General features: G+C 40.7%; 2 long non-coding RNA genes across 2 annotated transcripts; one reads left to right on the plus strand and one right to left on the minus strand.

The window, feature by feature from the left end:
* Window positions 1-2,691: 2,691 nt before the first annotated feature.
* Window positions 2,692-7,785, minus strand: LOC148782347 (uncharacterized). The gene is made up of 2 exons (XR_016053377.1): window positions 7,384-7,785; window positions 2,692-3,248 (listed from the first exon to the last, which is right to left on the minus strand). It is a non-coding gene; the product is annotated as an uncharacterized LOC148782347 (long non-coding RNA).
* Window positions 7,786-12,273: 4,488 nt separating this feature from the next.
* Window positions 12,274-24,728, plus strand: LOC148782348 (uncharacterized). The gene is made up of 2 exons (XR_016053378.1): window positions 12,274-19,959; window positions 19,990-24,728. It is a non-coding gene; the product is annotated as an uncharacterized LOC148782348 (long non-coding RNA).
* The last annotated feature ends 2,929 nt before the right edge of the window (window positions 24,729-27,657 follow it).

Raw genomic sequence — 27,657 nt, forward strand, 5'->3', positions numbered from 1 at the left:
TATTCCCTCTCATTATATATGTTCTCCTGCCTATGTTGTCGCATTTAATGCAGGGCCAATAAACATTTTCTCATATTCCTTAAGATGGAGATTTCATGAAGAGTTGTATTTGTCTTGCTATATCTTGATTACATGAAGCTTTGCTGATCGAAATTAACATCGCTTGCTGAAAGTTTTCCTCTCTTTGAAAATCTCTTTTTTTCTTATGTTTTTTATAAAGTTTGTCGAAGTTCAAGGTCGCTGCATTCATTTATGCTTTTAACATGGTACTTGAAATCTTGTGATTCCAAAGAAGGGAATGTATGCATTAAGGTCACGAAGGTAAGAAGTGACATCAAGCAGCCGGAGATGTATACCTATGGCTGTCCTTGAGTCAAATAATCCCCTTGGATTTTGTGCGGAGAAACTGCGTGGTCATGCAATTTCAAAACGAATATCCTTGGGTTTCTATGGCTTTCGTGTATAGAAGGCAGTGTTTGTTTGAAACTGCCAATCCTCAATGGTAAATGCTGGTGGCTGTGCGAATTGGATATTTGGTATTTCATATAGTATATAATGGGATTGTTTACAAAAAGACCATTTATATTTGTATATAGAAATCACAATCATTTGTCTTTTAAATTTCAAAATGGATGATTGTAACATCCATTAGATACAATTCTAAAAAAAAGTCTTACAAACTTTGTCAGTTACCCCCGATTATCAAATTTCACATCTAATGAGTTAGAATGATTGTGATTTTTTATGTACAAAAGATAAAACACTCTTTTGGTAGATAATTCATAATATAATATGCATAATTTATAGTAAAAAGCTAAAATGGTTTATTTTGGTTAGTGCATTTTTTCTTTATGCGACCAAGGAAGTCGAGAACATTATATATTGCAAAGATTAATTGTATAAATTATTTAATTTTTATTTTGTTTTTTATTATTATTTATTTTTGATAAGAGTACTGCAATTTTATTCATATTAGTTGAAACAAAGGAATTACAAATCAGGTGCTGAAGAAGCAACCAAAGAAGAAAGGATGCTCGCTTAGCCAAGGAATCTGCCGTATCATTTGCTTCACAATAAACATGGTTGAAAGCAATCGTCTGGTATCCGTTGAGATCTAAAATTTCATTCCATGCAGCCCTCAAATTCCATGGAGGTCTCCTAAAACAATTATACCAGTTTATAATATTTAAAGAATCCCCTTATATAATCTAGCATGATTTGTCTCATTTTTCTTTCTCGTAAAATCTTAGGACGTAGTAAAGCCAACAATTCAGCTTTATTAGCTATGGCCTCCACACATGGGCCAGAGTATGAGTGCAAAACGAGACCATCTGAAATGGAAATAACCCCTCCAAATATGCCTTTGTTTTATTTCATCATATTTCAAATATGGTATCCATCGTTGCATGCACCTAAGGTGCTATGGATTTATTCCCTGTGCTCAATCCAACAACCCAGGGAGTGCAAGATGCCCACCAAATTGGTCTTAGGAGTATTGGGTTCCATGTTGATTCTGGGACACCCGTGGAAGAATTGGTCCTGGGGAGGGGGGAAGTGGGGTGTTAAGACAGGCATGTAAAACCTCCCCCATGACACTAGAAGTCCCAGCATCGCCCAAGTCTGTTTAGCTTCTTCAAGTGGGGTAACCTCATGCACACATATATTGAAATTTGGTATGAAGACATTCTAGTAATTGGGTCAGAAGCAGCGTTTTAAAAAACGCCGAGTCGAACCGGACTCGCCCGGTTCGACTCGGAAATAGTGAAAAAGGAACCGGATCGCCCCGAAAATCGGAAATCGTCCGGTTCTAGAGAGAACCGGACGATTCTGTACAGTGAATCGCCGATTCACTGTACGGAATCGGCGAGTCCGAACAGTGAATCGGCGATTCCGTACGGAATATTTTTTTTTTTTTTTTTTTTTTTTTTTTTTTTTTTTTTTTTTTTTTTTTTTTTTTTTTTTGGTAATCCATGATAGATTTTTTTTGTAATCCATGATCGAATTTTTTGGTTTTTTGTAACCCATAATAGAATTTTTTGTAATCCATGATCGAAATGTTTGTTTTCTTTTCTTGTAATCCATGATCGATTTTTTTGTTTTTTTTTTTTTTTTTATAACCCATGATAGAATTTTTTGTAATCCATGATCGAATGTTTTGTAATATATGATCGAAATGTTTGTTTTTTTTTTGTAATCCATGATTGAAATGTTTGTTTGTTTTTTTTTAATCCATGATTGAATTTTTTGTTTTTTGCTTTTTTTGTAACCCATGATAGAGTTTTTTGTAATCCATGATTGAATTTTTTGTAATCCATGATCGAACTATTTTTTTCTTTTTTTGTAATCCACGATTGAATTTTTTGTTTTTTTTGTTTGTTTTTTTTTGTAATCCATGATCGAATTTTATGTAATCCATGATCGAATTTTATGTAATCCATGATTGAATTTTTTGAAAATTTGTGATTTTTTTTGTTTAATCCATGATCGAATTTTTTTTTGTAATCCATGATAGAATTTTTTGAAAATTTGTGATTTTTTTTTTAATCCATGATAGATTTTTTTGAAAATTTGTTTTTTTTTTTTTTTAATCCATATTATTCAAAGAGAAAACGAGAGAGATGATGATTCTGAGGCCACCCTATCCCAACCATATTATTCACATATCGAGTCCCAACAGCAACAGTGTAGGGATGAGCACGAAATACTGTAAATTAAATGCTGAATGGCGGTTCATGCAGGGAAAGAACATATCAATATTTGCATATACATTCAAAAACATGAAAATTCTTAATGGAGTACCCTCATTTTTTATTGAATTCCTAAAAACCAATATTTATAATGAATTTTAATAATTTTTTCGGATTTTTTTGAAGCTTTATTCTGACCGATTCACCCGATTCCGATCCGGATCGCCGATTCGCCGATCCGGATCGCCGATTCGTCGATCTGGATCGGTTTTTGAAAAGCCCGATCCGGGACACCGATCCGGTTTTTAAACCATTGGTCAGAAGGGAAGGATGAACCTCGCATCGTGTCTTCGGTTGGAAGAGCAGGAGGAACTCTGCTTCATTTATGAGTTGAGCCTCTAGGACCCTGGCTACGATCAACGGGGGATGGGAGAGAGTATCAACCTCATCGGCAACATTGAGACTGGCGAGTGAAGGCCGGGGAATTTCAAATAAGGAATAGGCGGAAGGAATTCTTGCAGAAATCCAGGAGTTCCATGTGAAGATGGTTGAGCAAGAAGCCTCGCAAAAATAAAAAAAGAAAAAAAATCGTTAAGACAAATACCTAAGAATTTGACTTCATCTATCTTAGGGACCTAATCCAGGAAATCCTTGTGAAGATGGTTGAGTAAGACGCCTTGCAAAAAACAAAAAAGCAAAAAAATCGTTAAGACAAATATCCGAGAGATTGACTTCATCTATCTTAGGGACCTAAATGGCGAACAAAGGACCTGTGTCAGAAGAGCGCTATGAATTGAGCGATAAAATCCTTAATAATGCCTCTATGCTATCAGACACTTCAAATTGTAGAAAGCCCTCTTGATACAGTTGAGAGGAGGACCCCTCTTCATGAATGGTGATTACGGGTATTGGATTATCATCAATTACGGGAGCTTTTCCCTTAATTTCCCTTAATTCATCTTTCTCAATAGGCTCAGACCTCAAATTTCCCATGGGATCCTTTGTTGCAAAGTGGCTTGAAGGGAAACCTTCATCCAATCTGAGGGAGACGGGGATGCCCATTAAAGCATCAATAATGCCTTCATCTTGATCAGAGAATGATGCGGATCATAAAAAATGAAAGATACTTCTCCGTATGCCTCGGTCCTAAGAGCTGGGGAAGAAGGTGTTGGGGAAGAAGGTGAAGGAGTGTCTAATTCAATTGTATAGATTTCTCCAACCTTCTTCATCTTCTTGGCCTTGGTTTTACGGTGTAGGCCAGGACAAGAGGTAGGCCCTTTTGTTGGGCCGCCCCTTGGAACCCTTGTTGAAGGAATGAGCGATGAACTCAAATGTGGAACTCCAAACTCTGGCGCCTCATGGGTTATGTCTGAAGATTGCAAACCCTTGGATCTCTTTGGTAATCCCTTAGAGGTTGGAGGTGAAGGGCTATTTTCTTTCCTCTTGCTTCTGCCCTTTAGGCCTATATCGGAATTTTTGGATTTTGCAGCATGAGCATCAAATTCCGTTGAAGGAACTTTGGCAGCTGAAGGGCTCTGGTTCTTCTTCTTGCCCTTGATTAATGGTTCATATTCTGACGTCCCCGTCAAAGGGGATGTGCTCTTGGTCTTTCTGGTACTCTTGGATTTTTCTATGGAAGTAGGAATTGCAGGACGTTTAATGGACTGAGCAGTTTTTGGGTTGGTTATCCGATTAATGTTTCCAAGGAAAGGGTCTGGATACCTCTCTTGTGCCCCTAGCTTGTTGGCCAATAGATCTGCCAAATGATGATAGAAGGATTCTCGACTCCCATTCATGTCCTCTTTCGTGATCTCAGCATCCACAGGATGTTCGATGCTAACGGTGTTGCAAACAAGCAGAAAGTGCATTCCTGTAGCCTAGTTACCAGAAATGTCATTGATATGTGGTTTGTAATGGGTGACTGATTTCCCTTCTTGCCGAAACTTGCGCATCTCTATCACGAGTTAAAGGTAGTAGTCCCTCTTAACCATTATACCAAAGGCAATAACAACATGTTGTGAATACACTTTTTATGTAGTGAGGGACGACGAACTTGCACATGCGGCCTAATAGTGTGCAAGAAATCCAGGCAGTTTTGACACTTGTTGGACCAATTTTCTCCTCTCTTGAGGATAAAATATACTTGGTAGTTCTGATCTAACATGTGCTACCTCACAAACTGATGAGGGCTATATAGCTTGATCAACTTCCTGACATCAATTCTGAGATGGACGAGGGACCCTCGGATACCAAGGAAATACATTTATCTCCCGATGGGTAATCCGATCTTCATAAATTTGATATTGATACTCGTCCACAAAAAGATGATCTCTTGGGCCCCAATAGGAAAAGGCTTGGCTCGGAAGAAGTCGCCACCACAAAAAGGATTCCTTGCTCTAATGTCAAAATGGAAGATGGCCCTGCGTCCCATTAGACGCAACAAGAATGGAAAGGTGATGGAGTTCGTTTCAGGTGAAAGTGAATAGGTGCCAAGAAATAAGCACCTAACCCCCATAACTATAATGGATGGGGAAGGGAGCTCGGGCGTTTCCTAGAGGTTTGACAGCACCTGTTGCTGCATTAAGCCTGTTATAGATGCTGCATAAAATAAGCTGGGCTAATGAATACCTATAGCCCTCTGCTATATTGCAAGCTGCATTAAGGGACTTCAGCTTGATCACATGACCTAGAGAATTAGGGAGAGAATGGCAGAGAGAGAGAGAGATATAAGTGGCCAAGTTGACGGTGTCATCCAGCTTGGTAGGATGAAAAGACATTTCTTTTTTGAGAATGGAAGGTGTCATGCTTGAGTTGAAAATGTCATTCTTTGGGTCCTTTTTAATTTTCCTGATGTCAAAGAAGATCCACATCTGAAAGGTAACCTTGTTGTCTTTGGAGAGAGCGGCGCACTCTGGCCTCCAGAGGCTGGGATAGGATTTGACCCAGAAGATAACTTCATTTTCTAGGGTGAACTCTTCATAGCAATCTTCAAGAAGAGATAGACCGTCGATAAAATATAAATCAACGAGGGATATGCCACCCCTATCCATAATCGAAGAAATTGGTGTTTGTCTCAAAACACCAAGTTTCCAAATATGCCCTCACCACATGCACACAACAGTCGTAAGGGAACGCTGAACATCCACAGGCACCTAAAAGTCCTGCAACCATGACTGTCTCCCTGAATTGGGCGCATATCTCTCGGGTCCAAGAGTAATATTCATGAATCTACCCACTTTCTCCTTCTCACTTGAATCCTAAGTAATTCCACTTGGCTAGAGATCTTATGCGTTAGGATTGGGAAAATTCTGTTTCCATGTACATTTTTGTGAGCATAATGAAGCAGGAGATTGCAGTGGGGAATACCATAGAAAGAATGCTGATCAAACTTGCCACATTCAATAGATTCAACTAGAAAATTGATGGATAAAGGCCATTTGAGATCCTTGTTGAAGTTGCCATCATCTTGACACATGGGTTTATGCCAGGCTAACTCGATCTCGTACATTTTTCTTGCTGATTCTCCCCTTCCTTCGGGAATGCTTTAGTGTGCATGATGTTTGCAAAAAGGAAGAAAAAGAGCTTCATGTTAGTTAAAGCTTGAACTCACTCACATTTCTAATATATAGTCTAGGGTTCCTAACCTACGGCTGATGCCTTCGCGGCTCAAGTCGAGGTTCGATCCTTAGACTCATATTTCTCATATGCAGCCTATGGCTTTGACCGACGACTGATGCCTCTGATGACTTAAGTCGAAAGTTCTACCTTAGACTCTTGTCTCTCATATGCAGCCTAAGGCTCTGATTGACAGCTGATGCTTTTGATGGCTTAAATTGAATGTTCGACCTTAAACTCATATCTCTCATATGTAGCTTAAGGCTCTGACTGACAGTCGATGCCTTCGATGGCTTAAGTCGAAGGTTCGACTTTAGACTCATATCTCTTATATATAGTCCTAACCTACAGCTGATGCCTTCGTAACTTTGGTCGAGGTCCGATCTTTAGACTTACATCTCCCACATGCAGCTTAAGGTTCCTAACCTACGGTGGATGCCGTGATGTCTCAGGTTGAGGTTCCAATCCTTATACTTGTTTCAGATGCATATAGGTCTGCAGCTTTTAACCGACACGACGCCTTTATAGCTCATAATGGAGGATTGAAACCCTAGACTCATGCAATAATCTTAAGGCTAAGGTTTAACCGACGAACTAATGAAATCAGAAAAGCCTAACCGACGGGAGACAAAATGAATTCATCTGTCAGCAAAAGATTCAAGACCAAGTAATTGATCGCACAGGCCATTCAACATCAGACCGACGCTGGTTAGAGCAATCAAGCAAGCCCACTTTTGGATTCTTGCTTTTTCTTAATCGATGCCCCATGAAGAAGACTTTAGCCAAATTTTTTATGAAATCCCAAGGAATTTTACAAAATTTTGGCAAAGCTTCCGCATGAGGAATTAAATCTAAAAAATCCCATGAGCCAAATCAATCGAAATCCATAGTCGGGGCATAGCCTAGGAGCAGTGACTAAGATCAAAAGGGTATTGGCTAAGAAATCAGTGAGCCTTGTCCCTGTCATGAGCATAGGCTCAGGAATCAGGTTACGACCAGAGGATGCAAAAGATGATGATAAGAAAGAAGATAGAATAAAATAAAATATGCCAGAAATTAAAAGGGGAAAGGAAGTACTTACAGTTATGATGAATTCCTGCTGGAAAATTGAAGTATGACGAAGAAATCGAAAGCGTTGAAATCCACATGCTTCACTTGCGAAGATTAGGTAACCAAGGTTTCTTTAAACTTTGAAGTTACTAGATATAGATATGGAGTCTGGAGGTTGGCTGGAATCTTTTCGAAATCACAGGGATGACGACTGTGAAGATTTTTGGTCAAATAGAAATCAGATATGGCTTGACAGAAGCATTATTTGGAAATTTATAAGAATCACAGAGGCTTGTCGGAATCATGGGGGCTTGCCAAAATAACGGAAGGACGCCAAAGATACAGAGAGCCGAAGAGTTTCTTTAGGAAGATGATGAGGAAGATGGGAGTAAAGGAGAGCCCAACACTTGAGGCGTCCTTACCTCGATACCTGCTTAGACCTGAGGCGGGATAATGATGACTGTTGGTATTTTTACCACAATACCCCTTCATGCAAGTATAAAAAAGTTTTAAATGTCGGAAATTTTTAGAAATAAATTTATTTATTTATTTATTTTTTCCATTGTCAAAAAATTTTAGATATAAAATTATTAGAAATAAATGTGATATTTATGCTTTTAGTAAAATTGTGAGATTTCTTTCTATTGTTTTTGAATATTTAGACATTGTAAATTTCATGTGCAAATGACTGCCTTATTATTTGAAAACTGATATTTTTGTAATTAATTATAGCATGGTCTGTGAAATGTTTATTTACGAATTGACATCCCATAAATTGTGATAATTCCGTATTCTTGAATTTCTATAAGAGTTTTTCTATACATATTAGATTGGTATTTATGCTAGAACGTCTTTACGAACTGTTACCTTTCTAAATTTGAGCGTAAAATATTTGACTGGTTATTTTTGAAATGTTATTGAAAGTGACTGTTATTAATGGTTTCAGTAAAATTCATATTAATAATTTTAGTGATATGTTGAGTACATGATATTGCTGCTTTCGAATGTTTGAAGAGATTTAGAAATACTTTAAGTATGCAAGTGGACTCATCCGGTTCGCCGGTGAGGTATAAGTGGACCTATCCGGTACGTCGGTAGGGATTAAGTGGACTCATCCGGTATGCCGGTGAGGTATAAATGGACCTGCAGGGATTAAGTGGACCTATCTGGGACGCGGATAGGGATTAAGTGGATCCATCAGTATGCTGATAGGGTATATAGGTGACCTACTTGGCAAGCCAGTAGGGTAATTTGTGAAATCCTTTGAATTATGCACTGCCGTAAAAATGTTATATGCATTTCAATTATTTGGATTATACTTAATTATGCATTTTTTAAAGCGAAACTGGTAATGCATTTCTGTTAATAGATCTCCTTTTTGAAAATATTGATATCTTTCAACCATGATTATTTTTAGGATTATGATGATCACTTACTGAGTTGCCAAACTCATCAAATTATGGTAAACATTTTTTTCAGGATAACTGCGATTTCATTTTGAGTGCTCGTCAGGATCAACTCTGGAAGATATTGTAGTTGTGCTTAAACTTTCTTTTGTTACTTTGTAAGAATTCGCCACTATAAATTTGTCCTATCAAGAGATGTATATATGTTTTGACTATCACATCTTAAGAATATCAGTATTGTAAATTCTTGGGGCGTGACATCCTTAGACTGTTGTTCAGGGGCATTACTCCTTGAAGCGGATCAATTTGCTGATTCAGCTGACCTTCCTCTTGATAGAGGAAAGGGTTCCTTTAGCATGTTCAGCCTCTTCGCGATAGAAGTCTGACATGTTTTGATGATGTTCCACTTCACAACAAAGCCTTGTTACCAACTCTTAAAGGCGAGTGATCTCGGCGAACTTAGGATCTTTCCTAAGCCCAGCCTCTAATGGCATCTCAGGGACTTCTTCTTCACGATATTTAGAAGAGGAAGAGGCTAAACCTACATTCCTAAAGGCCGCAGGGCGTTTATGGTTGCTCTCGCCCTTTGTGTTACCAGAGCCTTTGGGTTGCTTGTTCACCAAATTTTGGCTCAAAAAACATTTCTTAAAAATATAAAAAAAATATTTTGTCTCAGATAGGTCTGCTCTATCCTGGCTATCTGATTTTATTTTAGTTTATTATTTTTCATCTAAGTCATGTTTTCCTTGCTTTCACCATGTAATTGTGACTCACCAAGGTTAAAAAAGATAAAATAAATAAATAAATAAATTTACATCAAGGGCTACTTGCACCCTCCTGAACCGTGTTCCATTCGAGTCACCCTCGACTCGGGCCATGCTCGACTCAGCACGGACCATGCTTGGTCTCATTGTTTTGACTTTACCTTCTTAGGGGTTGCTTACCCCTCCATTTATACTATGCTTCGAGCGAGTTTTGCCTCAACGTGCGCATCGCTAGGCACGATCAGTGCCAAGCGCTCACTTATTCCCCCCTGAACCCTATCCCGTTTGAACCGCCCTTGACTTGGGCTGCGCTCGACTTAGCACGGACTGTGCCTGGTCTTATTTTTTTTTATTTTACCTTCTTAGGGGTTGCTTACCCCTCCATCTTTACTGTACTTCGAGCGAGTTTCACCTCAAAGAGTGCATCGCTAGGCACGATCAGTGCCATGCGCTCACTTATTGCCTTGCTTGTTTTGTGTGCATTGTGTGCTTGACTTTATTTTTGATTGGGTGCTTCTTTACACACTCCAGCACACACCGAACCGGGAATGCCCGGCAAACCAGCAAACAAATATTTCGAAAACCCCCAAAATCAGCATTAACGGCATGAGGGGAACCTAACATTGAGAGCTGAGGCAGTTGGGATTCACGTAACTTTAACTGTGAGCGTCCCTCCGTAATCGTCTGCCTTAAAGCAACTCCGCATATAGTAGGACCTAGTGAACATCTTATAATAGGAGTCTAGGATCTATGTGGGGACCTATATTAGCCTAGCCGCATTTCAATAGTTAAGAACCCACTCTCAAGCTAAGCCTACCTATAATATTAGGTCAAAAGTTTTCGTGTGCTTTGCTTGCTTATTTTGTTGGTTAATCTTAGATCATCCGGACTCGCTTTTGGTCTGAGCTGAACTCTCTGGGTCTAAGTCCAAGCTTGTACCTAGCGTAGCCTAGGTTCGAACCAGGTTTCACCTTGGTCCGAGCCGAAGTCTCGTTTCTTGCTCATCTTTGATCCAGTCCAGGTCCACTCTTGGTCTAATCATTAAAACTCTCTGGGTTCAAGTCCAGGCTTGTACTCAGCCTAGCCCAAGTTCGAGCCAGGTTAACACAGGTCTGAACCTAGGGCCCCTCTTGGTCCGAGCTGAAAGCTCGTTCCTAACTCATCTTTGATCCAGTCCAGGTCCACGCCTGGTCTAATCATTAAAGCTCTTTGGGTCCAAGTCCAGGCTTGTACCCAGCCCAACCCAGGTCCGAACCAGGTTCACAACTAGGTCCAAACCTAGGCCCCCTCTTGATCTGAGCTGAAGGCTCGTTCTTAGTCAATCTTGATCCAATTCGGGTCCACATCCGGTCTGAGTTTTAAGACCCTCTAGGTCCAAGTCCAAGCTTGCACCCATCTCAGTTCAGGTCTGAACCAGGCTCACACCCCGATCCGAACCTAGACCCACTCGTGGTCCGAGCCAAGACTCGCACCCATCTAGTCTAGATCTTAGTCTAGGTCCTAGCATAGGTCTAAGCTTAGAATTGCCTCTAGAGCTAAACTAGGCTTACCCTAGTTCAGGGTCTGAACCAGAACACATTGAGTCTAATAAGTCTAGGTTCCAATCTAATCTTAGCCTAAGTCTTAGTCAGGGTTTTGCCCTTAGAGTAAGGACTAGTTCTGCCCTAGGTCGTCGAGTCTGGATCTTACCTAAATCTAAATTCTAGAACCCCGCCAAAAGCAATCACTATGTCTTTTCCACTCACCTGTCCCTCGAAAGACAAGGAGTGCCAAAGTGGGGCCAAATTGTTTAGAGCGCAAAATCGAAGCAATCTGCGGATGTAGATCACTCTGATCTGACACTGTAAACTGATAAATGAAATGAAAAGTTACGGTAGAGAAAGCGGGAACAATCGAATTCAGTTATGAGGCCTGATCTGCCCAGAAATGAGTAGATCTGCTCTCAGATCTGTGGTAGAGCCAGCTTGATCAAAAGCATTTAAAATATGATTCTAAATCAAAATAACCAAATTCAGATCAAAATTAAGTGAAGAAAAACAAAAGAAATAATAGTAAAAGGAGAAGAAATGATACCGGACCATGCCGGATGGCCCGGGTTGAACATGAAAGCGGTTGAAGCTGGACGAGAGGTAATCGTTCGTGAAAACAATTGGCGTTGGTGCCATTAGTTGGTTGACCATACCACACAACTCATCCGGCTGTGTGTTGCTTGGGATGTGTGTCTTGGTGGGGACCTTTTCGATTTGGGCCTTATATGGTGATGAGTTGGCGAGTAGCTCCAAGATGGATATTTGAGCTTGGATCTTCTCGAGATGAGTCGATAGATTGTAGGTGGCTGCAAATCCTTGAGATTCTTTATTCGGCTCGTGATATGCGGCTCATGTTGGTTGTTTGCATTTTGAGGTGTTTCCCATTCTTTCATCGAGAGTGTCGGCCATCAGTTGAATGGGTTTGAACACTTGGCCTCTTCGGGTTAAGGAATCAACCTCGCCTGCCTAAAGCTTGATAGCGTCGGGGCTAGCAAGATTAATGGGAGACTTTGGGCTGTTAGCCCCTTGTTTAAAAGATGACGCCTTTTCATTGGTCCTGACCGTATCGATTTCTAGCGTATCATCTTTGTCATATTGATCCCATTTGGGTAGGTTGTCGAGGTTCGGAGATGAAGGGCTTCCCATCAAAAGGCTCAAATGATCTTCTTCAGGCTTTTGAAAGTGATGATCACAAGCAAATATAGATTGGTTGGGATCATCTTCTTCATCTCCACTCTCAATCATGTGAATGACAACGTTCTCTTTTGCATTGTCTTGAGCTCCCGATTTTTTGGTCGTTGTGACCATATTCTTAGGGAGAGGGTCTGTGAAGATACCCATCTTTTGATTAGGCTCTTCGACAGGTTGATTTCTAGGTGTGACAATGATGTCCCTTCTATTGATTAACCCTTGAATTACCCTTTTCAAACATATGCAGTTTTGGGTATCATGTGCATGGTTTTGATGCCATTTACACTACCTGCTCTTGTTTGTGACTTGAAATGGTGGTTCAGATGGTGACGGTAGATAAACCATGTTTCTTGCCAGGAGTAATTCCAACACTTTTTCCAACGGGTCTTTGAGAGGAGTGAAATTATCCTCTCACCTTTGGTTATTAGCGTTGGCTATAGGTGGACCCCTTCGGTTTTGGTTCTGATTGTTGTGCTGAGTGGCTGAACTTTGAGCCAATCCGTTAACGACAATCTTGTTAACCTGACTTGAAGCCTTCCCCTTATTATTGTTTTTACTCTTACTTTGAGGAGTCGTTATTGGTTTATTGTCGGGCCTGGTGCTCAGGCGTGTGCCTCTCGCCCTTTCATGTTGTGCCACTCGCTCGATCATGGAGTCGAAAAGTGGGGGATAAGGCCTTGGCTGAAAAAGGTAATGTATTCATGAGCAACATTCTCTAAGGCCATGGAGATTTTGGCTGGGTCTGTCAGTGGGCATTCTACCACTCGAATTGCCATCTCGTGGAATCGACGGATGAAATCCTCGAAGGATTCTCCTGGATTTTGCTTTATTGCACTGAGCTCGCCCAGGGAGAGAGACCTTGATGTCGACCCGTGGTAGTGAGAGACGAATAGGTTGAACATTTCGTCTTAAATGATGTGTGGTTAAGCGGACATTGTTCTCTAATGCCAGTTCAAGGCCTCGCCGGTCAATGTTTGTGAAAATATGGCCTTCAGTTGGTTAGGCATGTCTCACAAAGCTCTAACAGAGAGGAGATACACTTTGACGTGAGCATCTGGATCGCTCTTCCTGTTTTATCTCTAAATTCTGAGATAACAAATCCCAAGGGAAGGTCCTCCATGCCTCCAAGGGTCTCTTGAACATAGGCCTTTGGGGGTAGAATATCATGCATTCCCATTCTTACTAGCATATCTTGCATCACTTTTAAAGTTCCTTCTTGTTGGGTGTTCGGCATGACAGTAGGCCCATTGGTTGGTGCGTTTCCATGTGTAGATTGGTAAGTCGAGATTTGGGGTATATGTTGGCTTGTATGGGCTTGAGATTGATGAGTTGCAGTCACTGAGGTGGTTTGATACACTTGCGCCTGAGGGGCGTACTGACCCATGGGTGTCACCACCGGTTGCGAAAATTGCATGGTTTGTTAGACAGGATGAACTGATCGATTGAAGAATCGGCTGACTCGATTGTGCTAAGGGTAGACCTATGCCACTGACTTGATTTGGGTTTGACCCATGAGCTGGGGAATGAACAGTGTAACCTAGGTCAATCAGATTTGTAAGGGCAGCTTGAACGCCCATCTCACCTAAGGGTTTGGTCTGGATAGATGCCTCTGCTCCGTACAGTGTTAAGGATGTCATGAGTGGCACTACGATGGCTCGAGGTTGGGTTGAATCCCCTAGACCGAGGTGGGTCTTGGTCTTGAGACCACTGCACCCCAGAGTTATCTAGGTTCGAGTTGTGGGAATTGGCATTAGATGCTGTATAAATTTCTTCCCCCACTTGACTCCTACTTTGGTTGCCTAAGACCAATTGCAGGATGACTCTAGGTCAGACCCCATGACTATTCAGAGTCTTTCGGGGTGAATCAGCCTTTCGGATCACACCAATTTCAGGATTAGGAGTGGATGCTGGGGACTCTGTCTCTAACCGAAGACCTGGGCATTGGATAATGGATTGGCCACTTGAGGTATGTCTATAATTCCAAGGGATTTCAACATACTGGTCCCTAGGTTTAGGCAGGTTAGGCTTAGAGTCGGTCGTGGAGTGCTCATCATAGTCGCCTTGAGAGACTGACATGGTGTAGACACCCCATTTTAAATCTGGAAAATTCTATGGTTTTCTAAACCCTTAGGACCACACTTAACCTTGTAAACCCAAATCCATAGTTTCAATAGCCTACCTTGTGATCTGGAACCAGTTTGCTTGCCTGGAACAAGGCTGAAACCCTGTTTTGACCTAAATTTTTGTAAATTCCCTATTTTACTAAAAACATCATTAAAAATAGTAAAAAAATCCGTTTTGACCCAAATTTTCTCTGAGAGCTTCACAAGAGGCTAAGGAACACACCAAAAGTGAAAAATCTCAAATTCGACAAAAAAATCTTGTGTGCTACATGAAGCGTGCCACCCAGGTGACACAACTTGTGCCGCCCAGCCTTGAGCGACACAGAGCGTGCTGCCCAAATCCGCACTTCCCAAAATTCGAATCTTTTTTTAAAAAATTTAAATTGTTTTAACCAGGGATTTGTTGGTTATAGGGATAACTCTGACCCAACAAATCCCTCATTGTTAAAAACCATTTTGGGGATCATTTGAACGGAGGTTTGAACACAAAAAACTCTAGGAGACTTTTAGAAATTAGAGAGACTTTAGAAACTTTAGGCTGGAAAGATAAACTTGAGAGATATAGAGAGAACCTTCACCCTGCTCTGCACCTCAAACCTAAACTTGCCCTAGATCCGAACTTAGGGTACAACCATCCCAGCGACTTGCTGATCATCAACATTTGAATTAGAAGCGCAAAGAGGAACCAGTTTTGATACGAGCGAGCCCCAAGAGCTCGGGAAGCTCTGTGCATCACTATTTTTCTGCAAGGATATGAAATACGGAGAGTGCTTATTGATAATGGGGCATCCCTAAACATATGCCCTATGAAAATGGTGAAGCAGATAGGCAAAAGCCCGGATGACTTCGAACCGTGTCAACTAACTATCACTGCGTACGACGGGACCAAGAGAAGAGCTGAAGGCATACTGCCTCTCACACTTAAGATCGGCCCAGTCGTCTAAGTGATAAAGTTTTATGTCTTAAACATAAAACCTTCACTCAACATGCTTCACGAAAACCTCGTGGTTGCCCTTATGCTGCATCAATGCCTCAAATTTCCAACGAAAAATGGCGTCGCGAAGGTATGCGCTAAACCCCTTGCTTTTCTCAATCATAGCATACATAATGAGAAGCTAGCCATAGGGGTCGAGCTTAGAGAAATTCCACTCGCCTCCTTTGAGCAAGTTGATTGTGCTACCTTACGCTTAGAGGCTGGCGACCCTGTTCTTCAAATTTTGCAAACTTCTGCATCGATGGAGGACATTATCCAATGTCAACATCGACACGGTCAGGTCCCTCAAAGCTTGACACATGCTCCTCTCCCAAGGCTTCCAACTAAGACAAGGCATGGGGAGTCAAGGGCAAGGCGTACGGAGGTGATTTATGAATCACCTCAAGCCAAAACGAAAAACGAGGATCGAAGAGGACTCGGATGTTCTCTCACTTTATTTCAGAGCCGGATGAAGCCTTCAAGCTATTCGGGCTTTGTATCTGGAGGCATTCAAGCTTTGATCCTCTCAATGCCAGTCCTTATAAATGGCCAAAGGTGATCCTTGATTCCCTAACAGGGAATAACTCTTCTTCCACATCTTAGCACACACAAGAACTGGGAATTGAAGACCGTTTCGCTAGCCTAGATTTGAAGGTATGCACAATCGGCTCTAACACAGCCAAGTGTGCTCATCTGCCTACTCAAACTCAGGAACAAAATTAGTCGATCACTCCTCTATCACGAGAATTGCTGGAAGCATACTAACGACACCTCCAAGTCTCAGTGCCAAAAAATGAATAGGTGTAGGGTGACCATCTAATTGTCCTGCATGTCCGGTCCCCAACATTTCTCTCGCGAGTCCCATTAGAGACACCTCTTACGACATTTCAAATACCAAAACATGATAAAGTTGATAATAACAAAAAAGAATTTTAAAAAACGACGCTCACTCAAGATAGCCCAATAATGGTGCATAATACCCGAGACGATGAATTGGATGACCAAGATGAAGATAAAGAGAGTCAAGAGTCTGAAGAAATCTCTCAACCTGAGGAACTTACTTCCCACATTGAGCAATTCAAGAAGAGGTTCGATGGTGACCCAACAGCTATCATCGAAGAGACGATTGACGTAAACCTAAGAACTGAGAAGGACCCAAGGTTAACCAAGATTGAAACCTCCTTATCTTCTGAGGAGCGGGAAAATGTGATTTCCTTTCTCAAGGAATATCGTAATGTCTTCGCCTGGTCATATGAGGATATGTCAGGGCTAGATCCCACACTGGTATAACACCACCAAATATTCAACGAAGGGGCAAAGCCTGTAAGGCAGAAATTCTGATGTCAAAAGACCCACCTTGAGCTCAAAATTAAAGAAGAAATAAAAAAACTGCTCAAGGCAAAGTTCATTGCCCCCATCGATTACTCAGAATGGTTGGCCAATATAGTGGTCATACCCAAGAAAGATGGGAAGATCCGAGTGTGTGTCGACTATCAAGACCTCAATAAGGCATGTCCCAAAGATAATTTTCCATTACCAAACATAGATGCCTTGGTCGACAACACTGCGGGTCACGAGATGTGGTCATTCATGGACCGCTTCTCGAGTTACAACCAAATCCTCATGGCAGAAGAAGACCAAACCAAGACGTCATTCATAGCACAGTGGGGAACTTACTGCTATAAAGTCATACCCTTTGGCCTAAAAAATACAGGGGCAACTTATCAGTGGGTAATGACTAGTATCTTCCATGACTTGATGAACACCATCATGGAAGACTATGTCGACGACATTCTAGTCAAGTCAAAGACCAGATCTGATCATCTCACCAACATGAAAACCATTTCGAAAGACTCCAGAAATATCTACTCAAACTCAATCTACAAAAATGTGTGTTTGGATTTGAATCCGGCAAATTACTAGGCATGGAGGTGGACCCGTCCAAAATACGAGCCATCACTAAAATGCCTCCTCCCTGAAACATTAGAGAAATTTGTGAGCTTCAAGGTCGTATACAAGCCATAAGGCGTTTCATTTCACAACTGGCGGATAAGTGCGCACCATTCAATAGACTCCTTAAGAAGGACACCCCATTTATATGGGACGATAAATGCCAAGAAGCGTTCGATCAAATCAAGGAGTACCTCACAAAACCTCCCATCCTTAGTCATTCTAGTTAAGATAAACCCTTGTTCCTATACATGTCAGTGAAAGACAAGTTCATGGGGGCAATGTTAGGACAATATAACGACCATGGAAAAGAACAAACGATAGACTATATCAGCAAAACCATGGTCGACTATGAGACAAGATACACGGATGTGGAGAAACACTGCTTAACACTTGTGTGGGCTATGCAGAAACTAAGACATTATGTCTTATCTCATTCAGTCAAGCTCATATAAAAAATCGACCCACTCAAGTACCTATGGGAGAGGCCAGTCCTCAACAGACATTTGACGAAGTGGAGAATGCTGTTGAGCGAGTTCGTGATCCAGTATGTCACTCAAAAATCGGTCAAAGGACAAGCCATTGCTGACCACTTAGCTGAATACGTATTGCTAAACAATATTCCCGTTAACACAGATCTCCCTGATGAGAACCTCTTCACAATTGAGGACTCAATTTGCGAGCTATACTTCAACGGTGCAAAGAACAAATACAGGTCAGGTATAAGAGTCATACTATCCTCACCCGAGAAGATATTAATGCCAACAACCATTATATTGAATTTCCCATGTACCAATAACATTACTAAATACGAAACCTTAATTTTTGGGCTTGAGACTGCCATGGGAATGAAAATCCAGCAAATATGAGTGATTGGTGACTCCTTACTCGTCATAAACCAAGTTGAAGGGGTTTGGAGCGTGAAAGAAGAAAAGCTCAAATCCTATAAAGAAAAGGTGGGAAAGATGATTCCATACTTTAAGAAAATCACCTTTCAGCACGTAACTAGGGAAAATAATCGGTTCGTCGATACCCTTGCGACTCTTGTTTTAATGGTTGATATTTCTCCAAAAATCACCGTGCTACCATTCTACCTCAAGAACAAACATAATCCTTCCCCACCGAGCATCAAAAAAGAAATAGAGCAAGAGAATGAGAATGATGGGGTAGTATCTTTCGTAGTTTCAGATGCGTTAGTCAAAGAAAAACCGTGGTTCTATGATGTTTTGCCTCTGTTAAAAGATGGTTTATACCCCGAAGGAGTCATAAAAAAGGATAAAGAAACCATTTGAAGGTTTTCTATGGAATTCTTAGTAAGATGTGATCTTCTATTCAAAAAGTCATTTGATGGCATCGTTCTACGGTGCCTCGATCAGCTAGAAATTAACCAAGAACTAATAGAGTTGCACAATGAAGGAGGTTATTCTGGGCAGCCGCCTTAGCTTAGAAAATCAAGCGCCAAGGCTATTATTGGACCACCATGGCTGAAGACTGCTGGAAGTTCATTAAGAGGTATCCCAAATGTCAACTCTATGGAGGCCTCATCCATGCACCGTCCGTATCACTCAAGTCAACAACGCCCATATGGCCTTTTGCCATGTGGGGTCTTGATATCATTGGAATGATTTCACCAAAAGCCTCAAACGACCACCGTTTTATATTAAGGGTTACAAAATACTTCACCAAATAGGTAGAGTCCGCATCATTTGTTAAAATTGAAGGCCAATATGTTGCCCGTTTCATAAAGAATAACATTGTATTCAGATTTGAAGTTCCCGAGTTAATCATCACTGACAACGGATCCAATCTCAAAAATGAAAAGGTCACTAACGCACTCAAAAGGTTTGGGATAACACAAAATTTTCCACACCTTACTACCCTCAAGGAAACACACAAGCAAAAGCCACAAATAAAGAACTTCTCAGAATCATAGATAAAATAATAGAAGGTGGGAAAGATTGGCACGAAAAGATAAATGATGCCCTATGGGCCTACCGGATAACTGAGAAGACTCCTACTGGCATGACCCCATACTGATTGGTGTATGGTATGGAAGTAGTGCTACCCATCGAAGTTGAGATACCATCTCTCTGAATCCTTATTCATAAAAATTCAGATGAGGAACAAAAGGTCGAAGCACGAATCGCTGCCCTCATTAATTTGGATAAAAAACGACTACGAGCAACACAAAATATCGTTGTTTACCAATGTAGAACCAAAAGGGCATACCAAAGAAAAGTGGTTCTTCTAATTCAGAGAAGGAGACATGATACTCAAGAAAATCTTTCACACTCCTGCAAATCCACAGCCTTTTGACAAGTTCTGACCTAATTAGGAGGGGCCATTCGTGGTTACTAGAGTGCATGCAGGCAATTCTTATAAAATAAAAAATCAGGAGGGGTACGAACTCAACGACCCCATTAATGAAATATACCTCAGAAAATACTACCCATAACAGGCTAAAAAATGTGGTGAAAACCTGAAAAGACATCACAAAGAAAAAAAATAAAAAATGGACCTGGTAAAAACCTGAAAGGGCATCACGGGTAAACAGAATAAAATCTCCAAGAAGGAGCTTTCGATGCAAAAAAAGTACAAACAAGTACTTGCAAGTTCCAATAGTACTGTATAAGCAGACCTTGAGGATGAAGATTCCTCCTATACCCTGCAGGTTCCCAACAGAACTAACTCCACCCTGCAGGTTCCCAACAGAACTAACTCAGAAAGATGTAGGAGGGTAACATGAATGGAAAATCGAAGTGATTTCGACGAACCCTAGAAAACATCGAGACCTTCCAAGAGGAAAGCCTGACAAGAATCTAGAGGATTCTTCATGGATCCGAGAAGCAGAGAATGAAAGCTCCAAAGGTAAAAAAGAGAACTTCGTGATTTCTGAGTTCTCACGATCTCGCAAGGGAATCCTTTCATCATCTCTGGGTAAAATATAACAAAGAAAATCACCACCAAAGGGGCCACAGGTAGCAAAACTGTAAGACCCATCCCTTTTGAAAATTTTGTTTCAATTTGATTGTTAAAATCATCTATTTTCAAAAGCTTTCTCCTTTTATAAGGGACTTCCTTCATCACTACAAGAGGCTAAACTGTTAGTCATGTTGGCCTCGCTCTCGAAGCCAACTTCTTATGCTTGTTATGAAGGCTTGAAACTAGCCAGGCACTCCATGGTTGTATGAGTATAACTACCAACTACCACATATCGGAGGTGGATGAATCTCGCCAATGACAATATTGGCTAGTCTGGGAGCGTTTTTCTCTTGCCTGGATCCCCTAAGGAAAAATGAGTCAAGCTCATCCCCGTGTATGCGTATGATGTCCCAATAGCTGAAAATTCGAGATAAAGACCCCACAACTAAGGGGCTGAGTTTGTAACAATTCAGTTTGGAAAGTGTGTGCAAAGAAAGTGTTATACTCTACTTCAACGAGTCAACTACACACGTATAAGTTAAAAGACCCCCCAACAGGGACAATAATAAATAAAAAAAGATAAATCAAGTAGAATAGAAAACAAAATTTTGGCTATCTCAAAATTCCGACTTTATTCATTCATTAAAAAATTGGCTTATTACAGGCGGTCAAGCCATCAAACTTGGTTTTACGACTGAAATTTCTATTGTCCCAATGGACTTCAATAAAACGAAAAAGTACTAAAAATGAGAATGATCACGTGATCAACTCATTCATGCCAAGGAAAAAAGTAAAGAAAAGAAAATAGTTTGGCTATTCAGTCTTCGACTGCGTATCAACATCCTTCTCCCAGAGTTCCGCCACAAAGACAACCCCTCGAGCTAATTTGACTTCAGCCTCTTCCAAGATGAAGTCAGATGTGTCCTCATTTGATTTGAGTTTTTTTTTGAACAAGAGGCACCATCTTCTTGATGAGGCACAAAATCCTGACTAGGAGCAGAAGACTCGCCACGAAGTCTCGAAGACCTGGGGCATAGTGGAAGAGGGCAGGCACGTTCCTACCAAGAATCATAGTTTGAAGTGGTCATGAGCCTGTCTTGCTTAGCTAACCCCTCACTAGAAAAGGACTTCTTCCCCTTCCATGACAAACTTGCCTTGATCTGAAGAGCTGAAGAGTGCCGACGAAGCGGAAAGATAGGGCAACGATCAATCACCTCTCTAGAAGAAGTGTAATTCTGAATGTGGCAAAACTGGCGAAGAATTGCCCCACCAGTATAACACATGAATGCCCCATAGCAGGCAAAAATAGGGACACGTTCTCAATGCCCCTAATCACCCAATCGAAAGACGACAACTCGTCCAAAACTCGCTGATCATAATTGATGTTTTGTGGTCAGGTGGAGTCATTGACACATGTCATTCCCAAAGCAGCAGATACAGCCGCCATTGATCGAGGATGATGGATGATGGCAATGTGTTTGTAGGCCCAAACTTATAGAAAATAGAGCTCAAAATTACTCCAAAAACTCACACAACAGAAGCCCTGAACCCTGAAATCTTCCGGGGCAGTTTGACCTGGGCGACACTGGTAGTGTTGCCCTGCCTGTATGGGCGACACTAGCCGTGTCGTCCAACTCATAACCTCTCAGATCGAGCAGGGCTTTTTCCAATAAATTCCTATGTTATAAACATGAACTCCAGAGCCCAAAATAGGACAAAATATTGTGTTCCAGGGGAAAAATAAAATAAAATTGTGTTCAAAATATACCTGCAAAATCAGGACACTGCCCTCAATAAATCGTCGCCTCGCGTGACCCTGTTGTGAAGACCTCGATATATGCCCGCCAACAATGGTGTGACCCGCTCATTCTCAGAAGGCATGGACTAAATGAATAAGAGAACTACGAACTGACTTACGACCTCTTAGAAAGAGAATAGAGCCCAACAACACAAAAAGAAAAATACAGATTTGTTTAGTGGCTCGAGATTGCTCCCGATTCCAGACTAGAAGCTCCATATTAACCCACTGGCCACGTGAAGAATAAGCAACCCCCAACAATTGCACACTCATGATAGAATGGTCGTCAGTGGCAGTGCAGGGTTGATATGCAATTTCGGCCAAGTTCAGGTCAGAAATCCTTTCAACTTCCTCCAAAGTTGGTGTTGTCTGGCTTGTAGGAAGAAAGAAAGTGTTCGTTTGATAGTTGAACCTCTCAACAAGAGCCTCAAGGAGTGGAAAGTTCACATGGCAAGAGGCCATGTTCAAGATGCTTATCATCGAAATTGAAGCCAGAAGGCCCGTGAGTTCAGGCCACTGCCGAGCATAAAGAAACCAATCTCAAAACTAGGGTCTGATGATAGGAAAGCCATTGATGTGTCGGGGAACTTCACCAGATCGGAGGGCTTGCGAGATATGAGAGGGCAGACCTTCAGGGAAGTGCCTAACCCTGGGAAAAAGGGAGGAATCCTCCTCCTCTCTTCCGTTGTCAACCCACATGAAAACCATCCCCTTGCCCTTAGAGATCGCGTTATCCTTCTTAGGAGTCATGAAAGCCTAAGGATGGATGCAATAAAATCCTGTAAAAATAGAGGGTCGATGATGAGGAAGGGAGAGGATGAAGGTGAGAGGAAGAAAATTGAGTTTGAAAGATGAGAGAAGAATGGGAGGGAGATGTTCTTTATAAAAAAAAAAAAGGAAACCCGACCCAAAATGCATCCTATAGTTGTCTACTTCGGACAACATCGGGTTTAGATAACCCTAAAACCAAGAAAAATTAAATTTTTTTTTTTAGGGTTAGAAGTTTGGGCGACACGCCCCGTGTCGCCCAATTCCTTACTCAGACTTGGGCGACACAGCCCGTGTTGCCCACATATTTTTTTGGAAAACCCCCTTTTAATCCCACAAATTTTCCAATAAATTTTTATTTATTTATTTATTTATTTTATTTTTTATTTTTTATTTTATGGGCGACATTGGTTGTGTCTCCCAGCCGGTGAGGGCGACACGCCTTGTGTCGCCCATACATTTTTGCCAAAAGTTTTATGCTTTCCAGCAAAATAAACTTAATAATAATAAAAAAAATTTGTTTTTTTAGGTGGGTGATGCCACCAGTGCCGCCTTGGAGACACGACCAGTGTCGCCCAAAATGTTTTCCCCGAAACTTTCCCCACTCAATTTTGGGGGGCTTCCAGGGATCAAACTTGGTCTGTCATGGTTTTTGTGATCATTTTCAAACATTTTTATTAACTTTTAAAATAAAATAATCCTCGGTGGCATGAGCCTAAACTGCTAACCAATTTTCCAGAAAATTTCAAAAAACATTCAAAAAAAGAAAACGCTCCTCGGTGGCATGAGCCTAAACTGCCGACCAATTTTCTAGAAAATTTCAAAAAAAAAATCAAAATAATAAAAACGCTCCTCGGTGGCATGAGCCTAAACTGCCAAACAATTTTCTAAAAACTTTTCCAAAAATTTCGATAAAATAAAAAAGAAAATGCTCCTCAGTGGCATGAGCATAAACCGCCAATCAAGTTTCCAGAAAATTTAAAAACAAAATTAAAAAAAAAAAAAACGCTCGGTTACATGACCCTAAACTGCTAACTAATTTCTAAAATTTTCAAAAAAAAAAAAAAGAAGAGAGAACACTCCTCGGTGGCATGATCCTAAACTGCCAACCAAAGTCTGATCTTGGGCACAACCATCCTGTTTCAATAGAAAAACGTCAAACTCGTTCGACGTTAAAGAGCCGAGACAGGAAAAGCGTCAAACGCATGCGACATTAAAGAGCCGAGACAAGAAAAACATCACTCATGTGATGTTAAAGAGTCGAGACAGGAAAAAGTCAAACTCGTGCGACGTTAAAGAGCCGAGACAGGAAAAATGTCAAACTCGTGCGACGTTAAAGATCTATGATAGGAAAAATGTCAAACTCGTGCGACGTTAAAGAGCCAAGACAGGTAACTTCTAGCCCTGTATTTTGTAAAATGTCGGATGTGTTCAGGGCACAACCATCCTGTTCAATGTTTTCAGGGCACAACCACCATGTTCAAACGTCTAGGCCCGTATGACACTAAAGGTTGCGTATATCCAGTTCAACGTCAAACTCGTGCGACATAAAAGAGCCGAGACAAGTAACGTCTAGCCCTGTATGACATAAAATGTCGGATTTGTTCAGGGCACAACTACCCTATTCAATGTTGTTCAGGGCACAACCACTATGTTAAATGTGTTCAAGGCACAACCACCTTGTTCAAACATTTATCCCTGTATGACGTAAAAGGGTCGCGTGTATGGTCCATCGCTGCATGACGTTAAACAACTTAGAGGTCTCTATGGTTGCAGGAGTTAAAACTGCTAACCAACTTTGTTTTTCAAATATCTTTCTCTTTTCAAAATTTTCACTATATGTCTGTGATTTAGAAACTTTAATTTCGTTGCTAAAAATCATAACATGTCCATGCTCTAGGTTCTATTTCAAATTTCCCCTACTTTCAAAATTTCTAAAACATTTTCTAAAACGAAGGAGCTTGGACACCCATATATGATGAATACCACGTTGCCACATTTATCGCATTGCTGCCTCATCTCTCTCTTCAGATTCAGCCAGACAAGTCTCTTCTTATAAAAGGCCTTTTCTTATAGATAGCCTTAGGAAACCCTAACGAGATCAAAGAAAATGGCAAGGATAAAAATTGCAAATTGCAAAACCTTTGAAGTTAAGTGGCATGACTAGAAAATTCAACTTGAGTTTCAAGCTTGTGTAACTCACCGACAACGCCGAAAACCCTAAGAGGAAAAATGCCCTAGGTGGGGGTAAGCTCGGTGAGCACAATGACTTTGAGGGATAGTTGGTGTGCCCTTTGACCACGTGACGTTAGAAAGAAATTTAAAATGTCTGCTTTATCTTTGATGTTCACCTGCCCCTCGAAGGACAATGAATGCTAGAGTGTCTACTTCTTTGTCACTCACCTGTCCCTCGAAGGACAGGGAGTGCCAAAGAGGGGCAACTACAGACACCTCATATTAAAACTGGCAAATTCTACGGTTTCTTGGACTCTTAGGATCACACTTAACCTAGTAAACCCAAATACATAGTTCACACAATCTATCCCGTGACCCGGAACCAGTCTGCCTACCTAGAATCCTGCAAAACTGTTTTGATCTAGTTTTTTGTAAATGTCATGTTTTACCAAAACAATCATTAAAAATGGTAAAACAATCCGTTTTGACCCAAATGTTTTTTGGTGGCATCACAAGAGGATGGGAACTTCACTCAAAGTAAAACAAATAAAAAATAATAAATAAATAAATAAAATCAAACTTGACCAAATTTTATTTGGGCGACACGGGCAGTGTCGCCCAGACCATTTTGTCCTAAACTAGAATTTTCGGTTTTTTGGGATTTTTGACCTTATCTTGGGTGACACTAGGCGTGTCACCCAAATCTATGATCCTCAAAAAGTGGATCTTTGACCAAGGTATTTGATTGTTGTGGGAAGATATTCTCCCCAACATATTTGGCCCCCTTTTTAACATCTTTTCGGGACTATTTAGAGGGAAGAGAGGAGACAAAGGAGAGAGAGATAAAAACCTTAGGAGAGAGAGAGACAGAAGGACGAGGGACTTCAGAGAGAGAAACCCTAGCAGAGAAAAAGAAACAGAATAGATAGAGATGAAAAACCTGAGGGAGTTACAAGAGATAAAACCTTGGAAATTGCGTCAAGAAGCCTTAGCCTCTTGAGAGAAACCCCAGATCTACCCTTAGGATAGAACCCAAAATCAAAGCCTTCACACCGAAGAGATTTGCTGATAAACATCCGACTCAGAGAGACAAAATAGGACAGGTTCTGATACTAGTGAGCCCCAGAAAGATCGAGAGTCCCGGGCCATTCGGCCCGATTTGGTATCATTCCCTTTCTTCTTTTTTATTCTTCTTTATTGTTTTAATTTCATTTTGATCTGCTTATTCACTTTAAAATCATGTTTTGGATGCTCTGGATCATGCAGGCCTTGCCACAGATCTAAGAGCAGATCTGCTCGTTTCCAGGCAAATCCGGCTTCAGATCTGAATTCTATTTGTCCCACTTTATTTACCATTTTATTTCTGGCATTGTCATTTAGTTGGAGGTGTTAAAATCGAGAGATCTTCATTGGAAGATCTGTCTGATTTTCATCATAAACAACTGTGGATAAGATATGAGCCTGGTTTTTGACGGCACCTTCCAAGATATGCTCTTGATATAATATGAAGGTGTGATGTGCCTCTGATAGGATGTGAAGATATGATATTCGTAATATGATATGAAAGATATGATACTCATTAAATGAAGGCCGCAATATGTCTTCAAAGTCTTGACTCGTCGGTCAAGCATGTTTATCTTGACTAATAGGTGATGATAAAAGATATCAAACCAATCTCATACACTAATAGGTGACGATAGAGGATATCAAACCAATCCTAGTATGAGATGAATTATAGGATACATATATTCCTAAGGCTCCTATATGCCTCTCCATGTGATAGGTGGAGGAATTTGATGCAAAATGATATGCTTCCTATCCATTGTTGAACACACATGTGCATCGTGACTAACAATCGATGATAAGAAATCATGAAGACATTTCAATTTGAGACGGAACTCAAATATACTATTATGGCTCATATACGTCTCTCCAAATGATACTAGAGGAGTTTTGATGAGACACGATATGATTCTTTTAATCCATCATTAGTTAAGGATTTCTGTTTATACTTCAAGGGACCTCGCCCCCACCTTGGTTTCAGGTGCAAAATAATTGAAGAGTTGGAAGAGAATGAGTCCCGTCAAATTATGTTCCGAGGAAGAATTGGGTTCTAAGACCTTATCCTTCTTGGACCGTCGGCAAAGTCGGCTTCACTCCTATTTCAACAAGAACATTTTCGAAAAGGATTTGGAGATAAAAGAAGATTTCTGAAAAAATAGATTTAAAAAAAGGAGAAGAGAGGATAACCACAAGAAAATTAAATAACTAAGGAAATGAAATAAATAGGGGTAAATAATTTAACTATGAACTGTAAAAAGAATAAGAAGATTGAAAGCATAGAATCTAGGAAATCCAAACTGCTATCTAAACTAAGCATGCAATATCTAAATAAAGGAAATAAAGCTATAAAAAGGGGAAAAAGGAAGTAAAGAGCTAAAGAAGGGGATAATGCATTAAAGAGGGAGAGAGAGGAAATGAACCAAATATTGAATGCAGAGAGAGAGAGAGAGAGAGAGAGAGAGAGAGAGAGAGAGATTGAAATACATTAAATAAGAGGAAGAGTGGGAGGATATAAGATTAGAAGTAACATAAAGTTAAAATAAATACAAGAAAAGATGAGAAGACAAAGAAACTAAGTTCTTGAACAAAATATAATGGAACTAAACGATATAACTATAGGGGAAAGAAAAAAAGGAGGGATAG

This window comes from Amborella trichopoda, chromosome 4 (genome assembly GCF_054954075.1).
Source record: "Amborella trichopoda isolate Santa Cruz 75 chromosome 4, AtrichopodaSantaCruz75HAP2 v2.0, whole genome shotgun sequence".
NCBI classification, from domain to species: domain Eukaryota; kingdom Viridiplantae; phylum Streptophyta; class Magnoliopsida; order Amborellales; family Amborellaceae; genus Amborella; species Amborella trichopoda.